We start from the raw sequence: 22,714 nt of genomic DNA, 5'->3' as shown, positions 1-22,714 counted from the left end.
AGTATCCATCAGTACTGCTAATAAGTGCCCACCAGTGCCTCCTATCAGTGCCTGCCAGTGCCACCTATCAGTGTCCATCAGTGCCCATCACTGCCTCATCATCAGTGTCACTTATCAGTCCTGCCTATCAGTTCCCATTAGTACCACCTATTAGTGGCACCTCTCTGTGTCGCCTATTAGTGCCCACCAGTGCCACCTATCCTATCAGTGTAGTCTCATCAATGCCTCCTGATCAGTGCCCACCTGTGCCACCTATCAGTGCCCATCAGTACTGCTAATCAGTACCCATCAGTCCCACCTATCAGTGCCCATCAGTACTGCTAATCAGTGCCCATCAGTAATACCTATCAGAGCCCATCAGTACTGCTAACCAGTGCCCACCAGTGTTATCTATCAGTGCCCATCAGTACTGCTAATCAGTGCCCACCAGTGCCACCTATCAGTATCCATCAGTACTGCTAATAAGTGCCCACCAGTGCCTCCTATCAGTGCCTGCCAGTGCCACCTATCAGTGTCCATCAGTGCTGCCAAGCAGTGCCCATCACTGCCTCTTCAGTGTCACTTATCAGTCCTGCCTATCAGTTGCCATTAGTACCACCTATTAGTGGCACCTCCCTGTGTCGCCTATCAGTGCCCACCAGTGCCACCTATCCTATCAGTATAGCCACATCAATGCCTCCTGATCAGTGCCCACCTGTGCCACCTATCCTATCAGTATAGCCACATCAATGCCACCTGATCAGTGCCCACCTGTGCCACCTATCAGTGCCCATCTTTGAAGGAGAAAAATTACCTATTTGCAACATTTTATAACAAATTATTAATAAAAAAAAAAAAGTTTTTTGTTATTTCAACATTTTCTGTCTTTTTTGTTGGTTTAGCAAAAAAGAAAAAAAAAACATTGATGATTAAATAGCACCAAACGAAAGCTCTATTTGTGTGAAAAATAATAGTAGTAAAAATATCATTTGGGTACAGCGTGGCATGACCGTGCAGGGGGTAAAAGTGCTTCGTAAGCAAGTGGTTAGTTAACCTACTTTTTCATGTTTTATTTATTTATTTATTTGTTTAATTGTCATTTACATTAATGACAAATAATGCAGGCTCCACCCACTACAGGCTGCCTGCAGAAGACTACAGGAGGGGGCGGAGACAAGACCAGTCACCCTGCACAAGGAGAGAGAGCAGCAGTGATTGGTCTTTATTACAGGAATCTCCTGCACAGAGGGAAAGTCTCACACTGGGTGCTGATTTTGAGTCAAGTCAATAAAATGTTTGGGTAAAAGTTCATACGTTTTATTATGCTTATAGCTATAAAACAAGAAAAAGATACAACACAATGCCCTTTTTCACGTATGAGTCACAAGCTTGCTGTTCTACTTGTTTCACCTGTTCAGGCTTCTTCAGGAACGCATGCAGACTCTTTTTCATCTAGGGTAAGTATAAATATGTTGGTCACGGTCCTCCACGCTCCTTGATGTCTTCTCCCGTCTTGATAGGCGGTGTCCAATCACAGCACCTGTTTTTTCAGCCAATCAGGTGACAGGTAACAGACTGAAGCACCTGATTGGGTGAGAGGCGGTTCAGTGTTATGAAAGCGATTCATTCGCTTTCCTAACACAATGCTGAGTGAACATCGAACGCACAGCACGGCTCTAATCAGGTGCTTCCAAAAAATACCCCCCCACTGTAATTCATATGCCCGGCGCCTGAAAGGGGGCCAGGCACATGAATAGGGGGTGGCAGCAGCGACCATAGATAGATTTATGCAATGCATGACTCTATCTATTGGTGAGAGAGAGTTGGTAGAAGAGAGGGGGCGGCGCCCACACGCCCTTTATGGACGCACCTCCACTGCTTCACCATCAGGAAACTTACCTTGGGAAATGCCATTGCTGTGCATGTAGGCAAGAAGTGGATGTACAGTAGAAGATCAGCAGCACTGAGATGCAACAAAGGATTAAAAAGTTGCAAATGTTATTTTATTTAATCACTTAACCCCCGGACCATATTGCTGCCCAAAGACCAGAGCACTTTTTGCGATTCGGGACTGCGTCGCTTTAACTGACAATTGCGCGGTCGTGCGACGTGGCTCCCAAACAAAATTGATGTCATTTTTTTTCCCACAAATAGAGATTTCTTTTGGTGGTATTTGATCACCTCTGCGGGTTTTATTTTTGGCGCTATAAACAAAAATAGAGCGACAATTTTTGCTGTAATAAATATCCCCCAAAGATATATAACAAAACATTTTTTTTCCTTAGTTTAGGCTGATACGTATTCTTCTACCTATTTTTCGTAAAAAAAATCGCAATAAGCGTTTATTGATTGGTTTACGCAAAAGTTATAGCGTTTACAAAATAGGGGGTATTTTTATGGCATTTTTATTAATATATTTTTTTTACTAGTAATGGCGGCGATCAGCGATTTTTTTCGGTACTGCGACATTATGGCGGACACTTCGGACACTTTTGACACATTTTTGGGACCATTGGCATTTTTATAGCGATCAGTGCTATAAAAATGCATTGGATTACTATAAAAATGCCACTGGCAGTGAAGGGGTTAACACTAGGGGGCGGGGAAGGGGTTAAGTATGTTCCCTGGGTGTGTTCTTACTGTAGGGGGGGTGGCCTCACTAGGGGAAACACTGATCTTCTGTTCATACATTGTATGAACAGAGGATCAGCATTTCCCCCCTGACAGGACCAGGAGCTGTGTGTTTACACACACAGCTCTCGGTCCCCGCTCTGTAACGAGCAATCGCGGGTGCCCGGCGGCGATCGCGCCCGCCGGGCACCCGCACAGGAGTCACGGACGAGCAGGGGGCGCGCGCCCCTAGTGGCCGCTAAGAGAGCCGACGTAGAGCTACGGGCTCTCGCCCAGGAGAGCCGACCTGCCGCCGTAGAATGACGCCGGCTGGTCGGCAAGTAGTTGACATAGATTACTGTTTATGATACTCGTTACTTCAGCAAAAAAAGGTCTTTCCGGTAGATTTTGCATGTACGTTAATCATAAACCCAGAGCTCTCCTTTAAAGGGTGATGGTGTGTTAGGCAATGCAGTTGCAATCCTCGTAGTTGTGGAGTAGGTCGGAGGTCACATTTCAGAGTTAGCTGTGGGAAACATCCCATCCCAGTCCTCCACTCCCATCTCTGGGCTGACAAAGAACCGCTCTCCATTCCCTTGGCGTTACAGCAATATCAGCCCAAGAATGCTGGAGGACGTGCCAGAAGAAAGCCTCAAACCTAAACAAATAGCCTGGACAATGCTCGTATAATGTGTCATATTATTTAACGTCGACTTGATAAATAACACGAACACTCGGGGTGTTTATAATTCAATCCTAATTACTGCTTCTTATGGAAGGGTCCAGCAATTTTCACACCAGGGGTTGCAGAATTGTGTGAAGTAAAGCACACACTTGTAGTCTGCATGTGTAATGTGCCAAGCCATTGAGCCGAAAAAGAGCCGATGGCGGCGTCTGTGTTACGGATCGGTTGTTTTCGGCGCCGCCGTCCCGGCGCCCTGTGATTTCGGCATTGGGACTGCTAGGATTCACCTCTGACAGCTAAGGCACTGATGTTCCTGTAGGGGTTGCGGGTAGTCCATGTTGGGTACCACCGCTTAGAGCAGTGGTTCTCAACCTGGGGGTCGGGACCCCCTCGGGGGTCAAATTATGATTTGCCAGGGGTCACCAAATCCTGGGCTGTTCCTGAAGCCCGTACCGCTCTCACAGCCTTTTTGCAGCCGCCCAGCAAGGCTGTTCCTGGACCCCGTGGCCGCCCATTCAGTTCACAGCATGGCTGGGGGGCAGAGACTAGAGGTCAGCTGACTGGTGAGGAATGTGAAGTGGGAGGGGCTGGAGGAGACCCTATCTCCTAATTTTAGCATAGGTGACAGTGAAGCCAGAGACACAGTGAGTAACACTACCTGTGATTATAGATGCCATTAAAAGTCCCCACTACAGTTCTCAGATCAGCAGATGACCTTGATCAAGAGCACCTAAGTTGGCTGATCAGAACTCCCCACCAGTACTGCCACTCACCCTGTTCCCCCACCAGCACTGTCACTGATCCCATTCCCCCCACCAGCACAGCCACTGATCCCATTCCCCCCACCAGCACTGCCACTCATCCCATTCCCCCCCACAGCACTGCCACTCATCCCATTCCCCCACCAGCCCACCAAGGAGCAAGAGAAGGAATAAAAATAGAGAATACATGGTCGGGAGAAGAAAAGAGGTGGAGAAACAAAGAAAGAGGGAGAGAAAGAATAAGAGAAAGAACAAGAAATGCGGCTAGAGAGAGGGATGGGGGAAAAAACAAGAAATTAGGATAGAGAGAGATAAAAGGGAAAGAAAAGGAAAACAAAGAGAGAGTGGTACATCCTAAAATCTACCATAAGGGGTTTTAATACTGTATGAGTGGAAGGGACTCAAGGAGTGCTAAATGTCCGTGGGTTAGGGGTGCAAATTACTTGTCTTGGCTTGGGTGCTGAGAACCCACGCTACAAAAATGATTTTATTGTTAGGGGTCCCCACAACTTGGGAAGTTTTATCAAGGGGTCACGGCACTAGGAAGGTTGAGAACCACTGACTTAGAGGGTGTCCTGGTGCAGCCACCAGCGGTATGCCAGTGTAGAGCCAGCATCAGCTGCCTAGGCCAAGACCCGAACAAAGCTGGATTCGGCTTTGATCGGGTCTCCAATGTCAAATCCCGGAAGCAATGTCACAACATCACTTCCAGTTTACTCAGTTGCCAATGGTGTTGATTTAACCACTTGCCGTCGCTGCACCGCCGAAATACGTCCACAAGGTGGCTCTCCTAGGCGAGACCACGTAAATGGACGTCCTGCCTATTAGCCGCCACTAGGGGCGCACGGGCGCCGCCGGAGGCGCGCGCGCGCGCCCCCCGCTCGCCCCCGACTCCCGTGCGTGTGCCCGGCGGGCGCGATCGCCGCCGGGCACACGCGATCGCTCGGTACAGAGCGGGGAACGGGAGCTGTGTGTGTAAACACACAGCTCTCGTTCCTGTCAGCAGGGGAAATGCTGATTTTCTGTTCATACAATGTATGAACAGAAAATCAGTGTTTCCCCTAGTGAGGCCACCCCCCCCCCACAGTAAGAACACACCCAGGCATACTTAACCCCTTCCCCGCCCCCTAGTGTTAACCCCTTCACTGCCAGTGGCATTTTTATAGTAATCTAATGCATTTTTATAGCACTGATCGCTATAAAAATGCCAATGGTCCCAAAAATGTGTCAAAAATGTCCGAAGTGTCCGCCATAATGTCGCAATACCGAAAAAAAAATCGCTGATCGCCGCCATTACTAGTAAAAAAAATATTAATAAAAATGCCATAAAAATACCCCCTATTTTGTAAACGCTATAACTTTTGCGCAAACCAATCAATAAACGCTTATTGCGATTTTTTTTTACGAAAAATATGTAGAAGAATACGTATCGGCCTAAACTGAGGAAAAAAAATGTTTTTCTATATATTTTTGGGGGATATTTATTACAGCAAAAAGTAAAAAATATTCATTTTTTTCAAAATTGTCGTTCTATTTTTGTTTATAGCGCAAAAAATAAAAAACGCAGAGGTGATCAAATACCACCAAAAGAAAGCTCTATTTGTGGGAAAAAAAGGACGCCAATTTTGTTTGGGAGCCACGTCGCACGACCGCGCAATTGTCTGTTAAAGCGACACAGTCCCGAATCGCAAAAAGTACTCTGGTCTTTGGGCAGCAATATGGTCCGGGGGGTAAGTGGTTAAAAAAAAAATCAGTATAGTAAAACCTTGAACTGCGAGCATAATTCGTTCCAGAAACATGCTTGTAATCCAAAGCACTTGTATATCAAAGCAAATTTCCCCATAAGAAATAATGGAAACTCAGATGATTCGTTCCACAACCATTTATTCATAGGTCCTTAAGTTTATAGTCCATATAAAAAGATTATAGCGATGTGATTGGTTGTGTAACCATAAAATGTCCATCCACAAATGGAAGCCTACACAAGGGGATTAGAAGCAAAATCCAGCAGGAGCTTCAGAGTAGATATGTGCATTCCTGTTCGTACAAATGTTATTTTCGTACGAAAATGTTCATTTTCGTACCTGCGGAATAATGTGTACATACAAAAAAATTAAAGCACCAAAATACGAAAACAACGGGATTACGAATGAGCAGCACTGTAAAGGGGCACTGCAATGATTACAGTGCCCCTTTACAGTGCAGTATCCTTTATATTACAGTGTTCCAGTTCTATTGTGGCCATACAATGCTAGTACTGTCTGTCTCCTATTGTGCCCACACTGCTAACGAATATCTATTAGCCTGAATGATTTTTGATTTTGTGATCCTCCAAGATAAAGGGCCAGATCCTCAAAAGAGATACGGCGGCGTAACTGCTGTTACGCCGTCGTATCCCTGGTCCTAACTATGGAACTGATCCACAGACTCAGTTTCCCATAGTTAGGACGAAGATCCGACATGTGTAATTGAATTACACTGTCGGATCTTAAGGATGCAATTCTAGGCCGGCCGCTAGGTGGCGAGGCCATTGAGGCCGGCGTAGAATATGCAAATGACCAGTTACGGCGATCCACGAACGCTCCGACGGGCCCGACGCTCTAAATCTACGTCGTTTACGTCGAGTTCCGCCGCGTAAAACTAGGGCTAAGCCCTAGTTGTCCTAAGCCATGTTAAGTATGGCCGTCGTTCCCGCGTCGAATTTTAAATTCTACGTCGTTTGCGTAAGACGTCCGTGAATGGCGCTGGACGCCATTTACGGTAACGTCTAAGCAAATGACGTCGGAGCGACGTCAGTTAGCGCAATGCACGTCGGGTAATTTACCCGACGGAGCATGCGCAGTACGTCCGGCGCGGGAGCGCGCCTAATTTAAATGGGACTCGCCCATTTGAATAGGAACGCCTTGCGCCGGACGGATTTAAGTTACAGCGCCGCAAAATTCCAGGTAAGTGCTTTGTGGATCGGCACCTAACTTTGGAATTTTGCGGCGGAGTAACTTAAATCAGAAAAGTTACGTTGCGCCAAGGCTTTGTGGATAACCCCCAAAATGTGCTAATTTGTACATATTTTGATGAGACGAATTAGAAAACAGGTAATAAAGGTTCTGGTTGACTAAAGTTTTCAAGATACCGTATTTCACAATAAAGATTTATACACCGGCGAGTATATTTCCCTATAAGGGAGGGAGGTGTCTGGTGATCATGATGCCTCGTAACTTCTTGACAAAGTACGGTAGAACAATAAAAATTGTACCACATGGAGGTGTATACATTTATCTTCACTTTGAGACTAAAGATTATTACCTAACTGTAATTTATTGTTCTTTTATTGCAAAGTTCATTTGTCTTGGTCAGATCTGCACATCATACAGTGACATCTGGTGGCTTGTGAAAGTGTCATTGCCTAACGTTTCCAAGGAACAGTTGCGTGATATTTTCCCTCAGAAGCCAAGATGCTTCGAAACTGTGTAAACAACGCAGATAACTTCTGCTACATTTGTGGAGAGGTTAAATTTGCTCTCAATGAGGCAATGAAGCAAAGGTCTTTGGCATACAATCTCCTCACTGAGCAATGGTGAATATAGCACAGTCTGAGCCCTCGCAGCTGAAGACCATGAGGTGATTCCTAGACAGGCTAGATAGAGTCTCACAGCTGAAGACCATGAGGTGATTCCCAGACAGGCTAGATAGAGTCTCACAGCTGGGGACCATGAGGTGATTCCTAGACAGGCTAGATAGAGTCTCACAGCTGGGGACTATGAGGTGATTCCTAGACAGGCTAGATAGAGTCTCACAGCTGGGGACCATGAGGTGATTCCTAGACAGGCTAGATAGAGTCTCACAGCTGAAGACCATGAGGTGATTCCTAGACAGGCTAGATAGAGTCTTACAGCTGGGGACCATGAGGCTAGATAGAGTCTCACAGCTGGGGACCATGAGGTGATTCCTAGACAGGCTAGATAGAGTCTCACAGCTGGGTACCATGAGGTGATTCCTAGACAGGTTAGATAGAGTCTCACAGCTGAAGACCATGAGGTGATTCCTAGACAGGCTAGATAGAGTCTCACAGCTGGGGACCATGAGGTGATTCCTAGACAGGCTAGATAGAGTCTTAAAGCTGGGGACCATGAGGTGATTCCTAGAAAGGCTAGATAGAGTCTCACAGCTGAATACCATGAGGTGATTCCTAGACAGGCTAGATAGAGTCTCAAAGCTGAATACCATGAGGTGATTCCTAGACAGGCTAGATAGAGTCTCACAGCTGGAGACCATGAGGCAACTTTATGTGACATAACTTCTCCTCCTTAGTACATGTTGAATACTGAACAGTCTAAAGCCCCACAGCTGAAGGCCACGGGGCAAGTCTTTGGATGTCTGGTTACCTGGTGCAAAGCCTGTGATCTGTTCCCAGTACAGATTTCCAACACAGGGTCTCAAGGATGAACTCAGGTTTGCTGCTCACAAGTCCCCAGGTAGGGTTCCCACCTTTTCTTCAAGACAAACCCGAACACTTTAGCAGCCTGGCACACCTTTGGGTGCCCCAAGGACAGTAGTTAATGTGATGTGCATAACGTTCAACAGTGAAATGTGGGTGTGGCCTAATTCCTCTTGCTGACATCATCGCCCTGCCCCCAGTGATGCTGAACCTGCCCCAGACAGCCACCACGCAGCTCCCAGAAGGCAACAGATGTGGGTGACTATCTTGGTTACTTGGGAAGCCACAACCCAGTCTGAATAATGTGTCTGTGTTTCATTCCACCTGAAACCCGGACACATGATTCAAAACCCGGACTGTCCAGGTGAGTCCTGGACAGGTGGCAACCCTATCCACAGGACAGGGATACCACCACAGGACCCGTGCAGTGGTAAAAAAGGCATACCACCTATATTTTGAATGCAAATTAACTTTTACAATCACAGTACTCTTCACTGAAAACACCTGAACTCAATCATTTGTAGGGGTTTCCACATATCTATATGTATGTACGATGGTATGTATGAAAGTATCAGTTGGCATTAATCTATCAGTTGGTCTTACAAATATATAGCTAGATTCAAGTAGCTACACTACGCCGCCGTAAGTTAGCTAGGCAAGTACTGTATTCACAAAGTACTTGCCTGCTAAGTTACGGCGGCGTAGCGTGAATAGGCCGGCGTAGAATTCAAATGAGGATGTGGGGGGCGTGTTTTATGTAGATTAACTGTGACCCGACGTGATTGACGTTTTTTACGAACGGCGCATGCGCGTCCGTGTAAAAATCCCAGTGTGCATTGTGGCAAAGTACGCCGCATTGGTTTCGACGTGGACGTCGACGTAACGGACGTGGACGTAAATTACGTCCAGCACCTACTGTATTCTCGGACGACTTACGCAAACAACGTAAAATTTTCAAATTTCGACCCGGGAACGACGGCCATACTTAACATTACTAGTCCAGCTATTTGATGGAATAACTTTACGCCTGAAAATACCTTACGTAAACGGCGTATCTTTACTGCGACGGGCGCACGTACGTTCGTGAATAGGCGTATCTAGTGATTTACATATTCTACGCCGAACACAATGGCAGCGCCACCTAACGGCCAGCCTAAATATTGCACCCTAAGATACGACGGCGCAAGCCGTCGTATCTTAGATAGGTTTAAGTGTATCTCTGTTTGAGAATACACTTAAACTTAGGACGCCGCAGATTCCGAGTTAGGTCGGCATATCTACTGATACGCCGGCCTAACTCTTTGTGAATCTAGCTAATAGACACTCATAAGAAATCTAAAAGTTTTTTTCCAGTACAATGTAATTACAACATGTTGTGAAAGATGAATGACTAAGTTTTGGACTGATCATACTTGGAGATGTAAAGTGAAGACATGACTTTCAATAAAGATTATGTACATTTTGGTAGGATGTTATGTAAAGTGCATTCCTCACGTAATCAAGCACAGCTGATATATTATAGAGCCAAAAGTATGTGGACTCCGCTCCAAACTACTGAGTTCAGGTGTTTCCAGTGAATGGTATTATTTATGCTCCAGCATATAAAGACAATTGTTCATTTCCCAACTTGTGATATCAGTTTGGTGAAGCCTATTTTCCGTTTAGCATAACTGTGTCCCTGTGTATAAAACCAGCTCCATGAAGAAATGGCATGAGGAGTTTGGTGTGGAGGACCTCAAGTGGTCTCCATAGAGCTCTGACCTCAACCCTACTGAAGGCCTCTAAGATAAATTGGAATGCCAACTGTAAACCTGGTCTTCCCACCCAACATCAATACCTGACCTTACAAATGTTCTTTAGATTGAATGAGCACTAATTTCCACTGACATGCTCCAAAATTTGTGGAAAGCCTTCAGAAAAGACTGGAAATTGTTATAGCTCCAAAGAGGACGGACTCTTTTTTTAATGCCCATGGAATGGGATGTCCAACATGCTCATATAGGTATGATGGTCAGTTGTCCACCACCTTTACATTTGCCTGACTTGCCTGTAATGCCAACATGACAGGTTTCCTTAAGGCTCCATTCACACCTTGGCGACAAAACGCCCGACGCTCGATACGCTGGAGGGGCGAATTTGCATTGTGTTACTTGTCGCCTAGGTGTGAATGCAGCCTTAATGCATGTGTAGCGGGATATCACCCTTTAATGTGATATAAAAGACTATCATCTGCTGATTCAGAAGGATCTCGGGTCCTTCCGGTGGTCAAGTTGTATTATAGCCACCTGTTTTTTTTTACTTATGCATTGAGTACAGGGAGAAACAGACTACGTTTCCCAGAGAGCAACTGTACAATCCCAGAATGCTTTGCTCCTCGCACAGCCTTCTGGGGGAGGTAATTTAAGGAAGAGGACATCCTTGGCTCTCTCTCTCGGGACCGTTTCTCCAACCCAGGAGGACACTGACAGGAGTGTCTCCACGGGGAGTAGGCCGCAGCTGGGGCCTACATATGCACGCGGGCGGAGGCCTTTGAAAAGAAGAGACAGAGCCATTGCCAGAGTGATTGGTCAGGATGTAGCATTGATTCTGCTGCTCAGTGCCTCTTATGTCAGGGTTCCTATAAGGGTTTGGGATTTATATGGATGTATGGCTTCGGTTATAGATCTACTACAGATTGACGCCCCTGAAGACACACGTTTGTGGTGAAACGTCAGGTGGAGTAAGGGACATGTGACGTACTGGTGGGGACGTAGACGCGGCCACCATCTTGTTGGTAGGAAGCGCTGGACGCTTTCATTTTGCCTGTATATTTATATAACATGTGAGTTTACTTATAGCTTTTACATGAAAATTTTGGTTTGTTTTTGGATGTCTGCGCAATGAGCGTATTTTTTTCATCTCCTCTAATACATGATACTGGGCTCCTTTTTGTGGAGTATACTAGTAGTCAAGTTCCTCTGAGATTAAGCTCTGGGCATACCGGGTGAGTCAGTGGAAGAGGTTTCCCTTTATTTTGCATGTATTGGCCCATTTGACGACTAGGAGGATCCACGACCAAACATGTACGATGAAAGCGGTCCGTCGGACCGTTTTCACCGTACATGCCTGCCAGAGGGCTTCTGTACGATGGTTGTACACACCATCGTACAGAAGTCCGCGCGTAAACAATACGCGGGGCGTGTCCGCGTCATCGCCGCGACGATGACGCGGCGATGACGCGGAGACGTGGGCGGGCCTGCCATTTAAAGGCTTCCACGCATGCGTCAAAGTCATTCGACGCATTCGAGGGACGGCGGGCGCCTGGACATGTACGGTAGGTCTGTACTGACGACCGTACATGTCCGAGCGGGCAGGATTCCAGCGGACGGTTTTAAAACACGTCCAGGAATATTTGCCCGCTGGGAAAAGGCCCGGCGGGCAAATGTTTGCTGGAATTCGGCCCGCTCGCGCCTACACACGACCAAACATGTATGCTGAAACAGGCCCGCGGACCAGTTTCAGCATACATGTTTGGTCGTGTGTACGGGGCCTAAGAGAATGTGTGTGGACAAACGACCTTCAAACTACTTTAGTAAAATAACTTTATTATTAAGCCAATCTGCCTGGTCTGAAGTCACTAGGGGTGCATGCATGGCATATCAAAGAACAGGGCTTATTCAAAGGGACAAGGGAAGTTAGAGAAGATACAGTACAGAGATCTAACAAGTGGGAAGCTGTCCTAAGGAGGCAATATTGCTGTTGTTAAAGCAGAGTTCCAGCCTTTTTTATGGTTACAAATAGCATAGCTGCTGGCACTTACCTGCTCCACTGTCCAGCGACGCGACGCCCAGAGCTCCGCTCCTCTCCCCGCCCTCTCCGCTGGTGCCTCCATCCTAACTGTGGGCACCTGGCCGTGACAGCTTTCGGCTTCACGGCCGGGCACTAACTGCGCATGCGCGAGCGGCGCTGCGCTACCTGATTGGACAGGCGATCGCCTGGGACCTGTCACGTGTCCCAGGCGCCTACAGGGAAGGGCCGCCATAGGTGATATGACGTATCGCCAAACGGTCCCTGGGTGGAAGGAGGAAGTGGGACAGGAAGCCCCACTCCTCTTGAAGCCCCCCCAAAAAAATGACATGCCAAATGTGGCATGTAAGGGGGCGAGGAGTGGTTTAAGCGGAAGTTCCACTTTTGGGTCGAACTCCGCTTTAATGACTACCATACTTGTGTCCAGTGCTAAAGCAACCAACCAGCCAGGAAATGGGTGACATGTTCAGGGAGCCGGATACTCTGGTAGTGAAGGCGTTTGATGCTTAGCCCCTTTACTGGCAAGCGACTCGTTCCCCACATACTGGGAGCAGTCTTGCGGCACAGAGTACCTAAGGACCTAGTCTGGGTGTCACAAGAGTTGTTATGAGGCCTCAGGGGGAGAACAAGCATAAGTTAATGAGGAGTGTGCTTCCTGTATCCAAAAGCGACATACGGATTGTGGAAGTGAGGTGACAGGTCTGCTGGCTTTGTGGAGACTGGTACAAACTTTGCGACTCAGAAATGCTGCACACCTAACAGAAGTGTGTCCGTAGTGCATAGGTGTCAAGAATCTAATGCCGCGTACACACGACCGTTTTCCGAGTTCTAAAAAATTACGTTTTTGTTTATGTCATTAAAAACGATTGTGTGTGGGCTTCAGAGCATTTTTCACGATCTAAAAAATGGCCACATTTTTTTCCGAACATGCTCTATTTTTTCACAAAGTTTTTAACGTTGTCGTTTTTAAGGTTGTAAAAAATGGTCGTGTGTGGGCTTTAACGACGTGAAAAAAATGTGCATGCTCAGAAGCAAGTTATGAGACGGGAGCGCTCGTTCTGGTAAAACTACTGTTCGTAATGGAGAAGGCACATTCATCACGCTGTAACAGACAGAAAAGCGCAAATCTTCTTTTACTAACACAAAATCAGCTAAAGCAGCCCAAAGGGTGACGCCACCTGCATGGAACTTCCTCTTTATAGTGCCGTCGTACGTGTTGTACATCACCGCGCTAATTGCTAGAGCATTTTTTTTTTCACGATCGTGTGTAGGCAAGGCCGTTTTAATGATTGGGTTAAAAAAAAAAACTTAAAAATTTCGGGCCAGATTCATGTAGAAATCCGCCGCAAGTTTTCAGCATAAGTGCTTGATTCACAAAGCACTTGCCTGTAAACTTGCGGCGGCGTAGCGTAAAGCCGTCCGGCGCAAGCCCGCCTAATTCAAATGGGGCGTGTATCATTTAAATTAGGCGCGTTCCCGCGCCGAACGTACTGCGCATGCTCCGTTTTGAAATTTCCCGCCATGCTTTGCACGAAATGACGTCGCCCCGACGTAATATTTTGAACGGCGACGTGCGTTACGTACTTTCGTATTCCTGGACGACTTACGCAAAAAAATAATAATTTGAAATTCGACGCGGGAACGACGACCATACTTTAACATGGGCTGTCTAATTTTACTCCACCTAAATAGCAATCGCAACTTTACGACGGAAAAAGCCGACTAGTGACGATGTAAGAGAATGCGACGAACGCGCGTACCTTCGTGGATCACCGTAAACAGCTAATTAGCATACCTGATGCGGAAAACGACGCAAACTCCACCCAGCGGGCGCCGAAGTATTGCATCCTAAGATCCGAAGCCGTACGCCTGTCGGATCTTAGCCAAATGCCGTTGTATCTTTGTTTGAGAATTCCAAATAAAGATACGACGCGGCAAATTTGAAAGTACGCCGGAGTATCAGCAGATACTCCGGCGTACTTTTTCTGTGAATCTGGCCCTTCATTTTTTAGAACCCGAAAAATGGCCGTGTGTACGCGGCATAAGAGTTTGGCCACAGATTACAAAAGCGTCAACCACTCTTTTTTTCCTGGAGAAGTCTCGGTTTTAAATCTAGTGCACTGCTCATGCCACCTGACTGGTCTCCACACTTGGGCGCAGGGAAGCCCCACCCACAAGCTGTTCAGTAAGGATGCCGATTGCACTGTCTGATATATTGAGAATCAGAATAGAGCTACTCTTCTCATCTATGTATGCATTAGATCATGGAAACAGGTACAAAAAGGAGGGGAAAAAAATGCTCATTTCTTCTTTGGAGTTTGAACAATGTTCTGTCTGTGTAAAATGTAACTATTATTAAACACTTCTAAAATGTTCCTTTGCTGCTGTTATTAAAGTGCACTCAATATCCATATCCAGTTTCCAGCAGTCAGTCAGTCTCTTTGTATTTTGGCTTCAGGGACTTATTTGGCTGAGCCCCGTGCTCTAACGCTGGATGTAATGCTCCTCCAAGTCAAGGCGTGGACGGCTTTCCTGGATGAAGTCGGGTCCCTGGAACCCGTTGTCTTCAGTTATTCAGCTGAAAGCTCTCCACCGGAGGTGGACAGGAAGGAAGTTTTACAAAATGCAGGTGTTTACAGTTCAGTCTACTCTAACCTTTTTAATTGGACTTGCATTAAATGGGATGTTTTTAATTTATATATTTTCTTTATGTCTTTTATTTTCTTGAGAAAAGGCCCCAACTTCGTTGTGCTCTCATCTACTCCATCCATCTGTTATTAGCATGGGTCCTAACCCTGAATAAGCTCCATGAGCATCAGAACTTATGCTGCGTACACACAATCATTTTTCAGCATGTCGAAAAAACGAAGTTTTCCCAACCAATAACTAAAACGATGTTGCCTACAACATGTACGACGGCACTATAAAGGGGAAGTTCTATTCGCCTTGGGGCTGCTTTAGCTGATTCCGTGTTAGTAAAAGACGATTTGCGCTTTTCTGTCTGTTACAGCGTGATGAATGTGCTTACTCCATTATGAACGGTAGTTTTACCAGAACGAGCGCTCCCTTCTGAGCATGCGCGGGTTTAAAACGTCGTTTTAGCCCACACACGGTCATTTTTTACAACCCGAAAAACAAAATGTTTTAAAATGACGTTAAAAAATGCAGCATGTTCGAATTTTTTTTTTTAAGTTTTTCAGAAACTGAAAAACGATGTGCAGCCCACACACCATCATTTTAATCGACGTTTTTAAAAACAACGTTTTCTTTAATGGGCGAAAAATGATCGTGTGTACGGGGCATTAGGCAGAATTATTAACCTGCTAAGTGGGAGAGCTAAACGTCCATTTAAAGCGGGGGTTCCGTTGGTCCGTTTTTTTTTTTAAGCCCATTCAATGTGGTTTCATATAACAATTTACTACCCTGTTTCCCCAAAAATAAAACCTACCCCTAAAATAAGACCTAGCGTAATTTTCCAGGAGGACTGCAATATAAGCCCTACCCCGAAAATAAGCCCTAGTTTAAAATCCTATAACCCACTCTATTACAGTAGTACACAATGTACAATGTGTGTGTTTCTGTAACATAAATACAGGGGAGAGAGCTCCGGCAGGTCACAAAAGTGCAGAGCCGTGCTATAATGAAGGTATTTGGCACAATTATATTACAGAAATACACACATTGTACATTATATACTACAGTAATAGAGTGGATTACAAGATTTTACAAGCATTTTAACTAAGTTCACACTGGGGATTCCTAACAGGCAGGTCAAGAGAGGGGAAGAGAAGACTGCACATTACATGGCAAGACCTACCCCAAAAATAAGCCCTACTGTGTCTTTTGTTGCCAAAATTAATATAAGACCCGGGCTTATTTTCGGGGAAACACAGTACTCACTCGTCTGGCGATTAAAATCTTCCCTTAGGGCACACTTAACCCCTTCAGCGCCCCCCTACTGGTTAACCCCTTCACTGCCAGTGTCACTTTTACAGTAACCAGTGCATTTTTATAGCACTCTTCGCTGTAAAAATGACTATGGACCCAAAATTGTGTCAAAAGTGTCCGATGTGTCCGCCATAATGTCGCAGTCATGATAAAAATCGCTCCATTACTAGAACAAAATAATTATTAATAAAAATGCAATAAAACTATCCCCTATTGGGTAGACGCTATAAATTTTGCGCAAACCAATCAAAAAACGCTTATTGAGATTTTTTTTTTACCAAAAATATGTAGAAGAATACGTATCGGCCTAAACTGAGGGGAAAAAAACGTTTTTTTTTTTTTGGGGGGGGATATTTATTATAGCAAAAAGTAAAAAATATTGTTTTTTTTTCTAAATTGACGCTCTATTTTTGTTTATAGCGAAAAAAATAAAAACCGCAGAGGTGATCAAATACCACCAAAATAAAGCTCTATTTGTGGGGGAAAAAAAGATGCCAATTTGGTTTGGGAACCACGTCTCACGACGGCGCAATTGTCAGTTAAAGCGACGCAGTGCCGAATCACAAAAAGTGGCCTAGTCTGCATAACTGTCCGGGGGCCTAAGTGGTTAAAGGAGGTTCATGTGAAGCGACCCTCTCCTGGGAGCACTTGCATCCACTAAGGCCTCGTACACACGACCAGTTTCCTCGGCAAAAACCAGCAAGAACCTTGTTGGGAGATATTTTTTGGTCGAGGAAACCGGTCGTGTGTACATTTTCGTCGAGGAAACTGACGAGAACCTCGTCGAGCCAAAAAGAGAGCAAGTTCTCTATTTCCTCGTCGGGAGTCAAAATTTGGCTCGCTGAGGTTCTCGACGGGCTGGTTTACGACGAGCAACTCGGACGTCTGTATGCTAACAAACCCGCGCATGCTCAGATTAAAGTAGTAGACGGGAGCGCAACTTCAGTAAAAGTATCGTTTGTCATGGAGATAGCACATTCGTCACGCTGCCAACATTCTATAGCATCGTTTAAATGCCGCGCATTTCAACCATCTTTAGAATGTAAAAAAATGTACATTAAATGAATTCTTTTGCTGCTTATCTTCACACAGATTATTGTCAAATTTGTTTCACCTTTTTAATGCTGATATCATGAATATTGACAAATCTTTTCTCTCTGCTGTTTATTTTATTTTTTTTTAGCAAACAAGTTTTTCATTTAAGATAATTTATATTATGAGTTTATTGTAATCATTTTTTTTTTCTTTTTCTGGAAAGTAACCACCATTGTAACCTTCTTGTTTTGTCTTATGTGATCTGTCCCTTAATAATATTACCTTTTGACATTATTTGTAAAGTTAACCTTCCTTCTCACAAGGGACATATTTTTGCTGATGAAAAACACATAGACAAGTATGAATTTCAAATCCAAAAAAGACCATTTATTTCGGTCATGAACAGAACAAATAAAATAAATATATATATAATAAATGAAAGACAGCACTCAATACCCTGCTGGCATTTGTGCAAAGCCAGGTGGGGCACAATGTTACATCATGAGCAGCTGGATCCTCGAATTGGGACATTGAGTGGCTCATCCAGGAAGGAGCACAATCTGGTCTTGGACTCCCAGAGGTCTGGAACAGGAGCAGGTCAGGCAGATGTCCCAAGGAAGTGATCCCACAGCAGACTGCCTTCTGTCACACCACCTGGAAGCAAGGGAGTCACTTCTTGGTCTTCCGGACAGCCTTCTTCCTTGCAGCCTTCACTGCAGCCTGATCTGCAGCCTTCTCTGCAGCCTTCTCTGCAGCCTTCCTTCTCTGCTTGGCTGGAGGTGGTGCCAGTGGAGTAGTACTTGTGCCAGGAGGAGGAGAAGGTGTAGGAGGCAAAGTTTCTGGAGCAGGACGAGGAGAAGAATTCTGATTTGCGGAAGTTTCGTGAGCAGGAGGAGGATGAGGAGAAGGAGTTTGAAAAGTTAGAAGAGTTTCGTGAGCAGCAGGAGGAGAAGAAGAAGGAGTTTCTGAAGTTTCCTGAGCAGGAGGAGGATGAGGAGAAGGAGTTGTTAAATTTATAAGAGGATCAGGAGGAGAAGAAGAAGTGTGATGAGTTTCATGAGCAGGAGGAGGATGAGGAGAAGGAGTTAGAAAAGTTAGAAGAGTATCAGGAGGAGAAGAAGTCTGAAGATTTGCAGGAGCAGGAGGAGGAGGATAATTATATGGTGGGTGACTACGGCCGGGGGTCCAAATCACTGTTTCGTCAGTGATTAGGCCCCTCACCCCCTGATTGAGCAGGCTTATGAGGAGGGGCTCAAATCTGAGGCGCTGCTCCTCAGTCATTTGCCCCATTTTTGACATGACCAGGCTGCCATAACTCTCCTCGGTGGTGGTAGGCTGCTGGAGGGCGGCCTGTGCATCACGTATCAGGGCCAGTGCTGCTTCACTGACCCTCATATCCCTCCTTTCCCTTCGATTAGGTATGCGGATGGGAGGCACCTGGCACCTTGTGCTGCTGCTGGGCCCTGCCACCTCCTCTGTGGCACTAGGCCCTGCCACCTCCTTTGTGGCACTAGGCCTTGCCACCTCCTCTGTGGCACTAGGCCTGGCCTCCTCCTGCCTGGCACTTTCCTGAACCTCCTGGCTGGTGTCCTCCTGTGTATCAAAAAGGGTCAGTTTTAAAGTGGTTTTTAAAATTCACACACAATTTACAGCTCCTGACTATTGATATATTTTAGGCAATATTTTGAAAAGCTAATAATTCTGACACCAGGAGTTAGCATTATTTTTACAAATACTTTTGTGGCAACTACTGACTAATGATATGGAAACCACATTTCGCCCAATTTTTTTTTTTTAACATATTAAAGAGGAGGTTCCACCATAACCCTAAATTACAAATAAAACATTTTACTCAAAAAATTACATTAAAAGAATGTTGAAGTTTTACTCCCCCTAACTAGCTGTTGCTATGTGGACATAAAAAATCTGCCTCTTCATCCGCCGTGGTGTATTATGTTCCTCCTCCTACACTGGGTGTCAACTTGTGAATGGGACGCGCTGCATTCTGGGAACTGTGTGTGTCCCCAAAAGCAGCCGGCCCATTCACAAAGCGCCACGCTGTTTGCATATGCGCATTATGAAACGGGCAGTGAATCCGTTTGGCATCACTGCCTGTTTCCCTTAACTATGGATGGTTGCGCTTGGAGCTGCTAGGATTGAGTATGGGCCTCGGCGGGGGCTGACATCGCTGGCGGCTTGGAAAGTTACGTGTCATAATTTTAAAGTCATATATATATATATTCGCAAGCACACCAGGGATCATAACGTCCAAAGATTTAATGCATATCTATTATTTCAAAAAGAGCAACGTTTCGAGGCCACGCAGGACCTCTTCGTCAGGCATCTTTTTCCCTGACGAAGAGGTCCTGCGTGGCCTCCAAACGTTGCTCTTTTTGAAATAATAGATATGCATTAAATCTTTGGACGTTATGATCCCTGGTGTGCTGGCGAAGATATATATATATATGATTTGCTTTCCGGTTCCCAGCCGGTGATCGTTTCAGCACCCTTTTACTACTTGGCCATTTTGCCGGAAGGTGTGCAATTGGAATATTTTAGAGATAATTTGAAAGTCATCAGCTACAGTGTTTATGATTTTCATACTTGTCAATTTTACTTTTTAGAAATGTAACATCCGCTTTAACATCTCTTTGTCAGCAATTCAACACCACCAAATAACACATTTAAAGTACTATACCGGGCTCCAGGCAGGCAAATCAGGCTGTTCCTCCAGGGTGGAACGCTCCTCTTGATTGTGAGAGGGCTCCCCTTCAGGAGGATCAGGTTGGCTGCAGGGAAGGCTGGAGGGAAGGCTGGACCTTGCTCTTCCCCGTCTGGGAGGAAGGCTGGAGCTAGATCTTCTCTGTCTGGGGGGAAGGCTAGAAAGTGACTCCCTAACTTCCAGGTGCTCATCCAGAAATGACAGTCTGCTGTAGTACCACAGCGATGGGACATAGACCTGCTCTGCTCCTGCTCCAGACCTCTGAGAAGCCAGGACCATGTTCCGTTGCTTTCTGTATGAGCCTCTCAAGGTCCCAATCCGAGTATCCAGCATGTCAGTTGTAACATGGGTCCCCACCTGTCTTTGTACAAATGGTAGCAGACTATTGAGTGCTGCCTTTCTTCGTTCTTTATTTTTTGACCTTGGGTCTTTTGTGGCCCAAAGAACGGGCAGCTCTCTTAATTTGTCAATAAAAATGGCAAGAAAATCTGGGTCATTGAACTTATTCATTTTTCTGCAAGACAAAAAATATGCAAAACACACAATCAGTCTAGAAACGGTAGTAATCTTTATCCCCATATAGCCTTTAAATGTCTTTGCAGTATAGGCAGGGCCGCTGATAGAAATCATGGGGCCCCGTACAGCCTACCTGACGGGGCCCCCTTCAGCTCCCCCCCTGGCCCTGCCTTGAAACTGTATTTACGGGATTGGCGTCATTGTTAGGCACCTGGAGCAGACAACCGGGGGAGGGGGGGGCTGCCGCAAATTGAGTAGCGGAGTGGGGCCCTTTACAAATTAATATTAAAACCGAAAAAAAAAATTAAAATATATAAAATAATTTTTTTTTTTTTTTTTTTTTAAAGGGGGGGGGGGGGGGGTTTGCCATTCAGGGCCCTGGGGACCTCTGGGCCCTTTAATTAAAATACAAATAAATCATTTTTCTGAAAAATGTAAGAAAAGGGGGTTTGCCACATCTAGACCTCATGAGCCCTTTAGTATATATGGAAGAAGAAGAAACTAAATAAATTATAATAATTTCTAGAAAATAAATAAAACAAGGTGGATTGCCATCCGTGGCCCTGGGGACCTTTAATAGAAAAAAATAAATATATATATATATATATATATATATATATATAGTTCCTAAAAATAAAATGGTCATTTTTTTTTTGGTGTTTTTTTTTAAAATGTTGTGTTTTCATCCCAGGCCCTGGGGATCTCAGGACCACTAAAACTCTAAAACAATATGAAAATTAGATATATTTATTTCTTTAAAGGGGGTTGCCATCCGGGCCCCTGCTGGCCCTGGGCCCCCTACAACAGGGCCAGCTGTACTGGCTTATCAGCGGCCCTGAGTATAGGCCAATGACGACACAAAATCAAAGTATAGCTACACTCTCGTCGGTCAACCGTCTTCCTCCGCACCCCCCAACGTACGTACGACACGTGTGTATGTTATCACGCCCCTTAGCTTTCGTCGCCCAATCGACAAGAAGTAATTATGTGAGCAGGTTGTGAGATTCATGCCTAAAACGACGAGATTCATGCCTAAAACGACGAGATTCAGGCCAAAAACGACTAGGTTCATGCTAAAAACGACGAGGTTCATCATGCAAAAAAATACACCTTTCATGCAAAAATAACGACATTGCCCACACAGCAGATTTTGAGAAATGTTACAGCAAAGCGCGGTTACGTACAGCCCGTACGACGGCACTATAAATGGCCATTTCCATGTCAGATCTTGGCTGACTGACATCGAAATTTCTTTATTTTCTTGCTTTCTGCTCGGTTAACAACATATCTAGCTAGCCGCCAAACTCAAAGTTTCAATAAAACGTTACGTACCGTCGTATGACACGGTCGATAGTTCCGTCTCCTTCTACAGATTGTGAACGCCGCCTTCATTCACGTGGTATCCCTTTATACACGCGCATGCGTGACGCTCCGCCCGTCTCCACACCCCTGACGTTCTTTTTAGTCTTTTCCCCGCCCCTTCTCTCTCCTTGACCCCGCATCAACAAGATGGCAGCAGCACCCGAGCACCCCAACATGCCTGCCCCAGCCCACAGAGACACTGGCACATCTCGCCGATATAAAGCAACCAACATGACATTCCAGGAGATGGTGGAGATGGTCCAGATCCTCCGGGAGGAGGATTATGACGGGAAACACGGGCCATATCTCCACCCTAATAAACTCAAGGCCCTGATCATGTCAAAAGTTGAAAGGAGGATCTTCAGGAAATTTGGGATCCGAAGGTCTCGGGAGCAGCTGAGAAAGCGCTGGTCGGACCTTAAGTTGAGGGAACAAGAGACCCTTCAGAAAATCCGGAGAGAAATTAGAAAAAGTAAGTAATTTTTCGGGGTAATCCTGTCTTGTGTTTGTAATTCTCGCCATGTGATTTTTATTGAAGGTTGTACTGTATTATGTATTTCATGTTAGTGGGCCCAAATATTTGTCGTGAAAGTCGTCGTTAATTCACAGAACGACGACTCGTACGACCAAAGATTGTGCCCATCAACATTTTTTAACTTTTTCCAGATATTTTTATTAATTTTTTAGTTTTTAGTCCTGAGATATATATATATATATATATATATATATATATATATATATATATATATATATATATATATATATAGAGATAGATAGATAGATAGATAGATAGATAGATAGATAGATAGATAGATAGATAGATAGATAGATAGATACAGAGAGAGAGATTAAAGGGCTCATGAGGTCTCCATGTG

This window comes from Rana temporaria, chromosome 5, assembly GCF_905171775.1.
Source record: "Rana temporaria chromosome 5, aRanTem1.1, whole genome shotgun sequence".
Taxonomy (NCBI): domain Eukaryota; kingdom Metazoa; phylum Chordata; class Amphibia; order Anura; family Ranidae; genus Rana; species Rana temporaria.
This window is presented reverse-complemented; position numbering follows the sequence as displayed.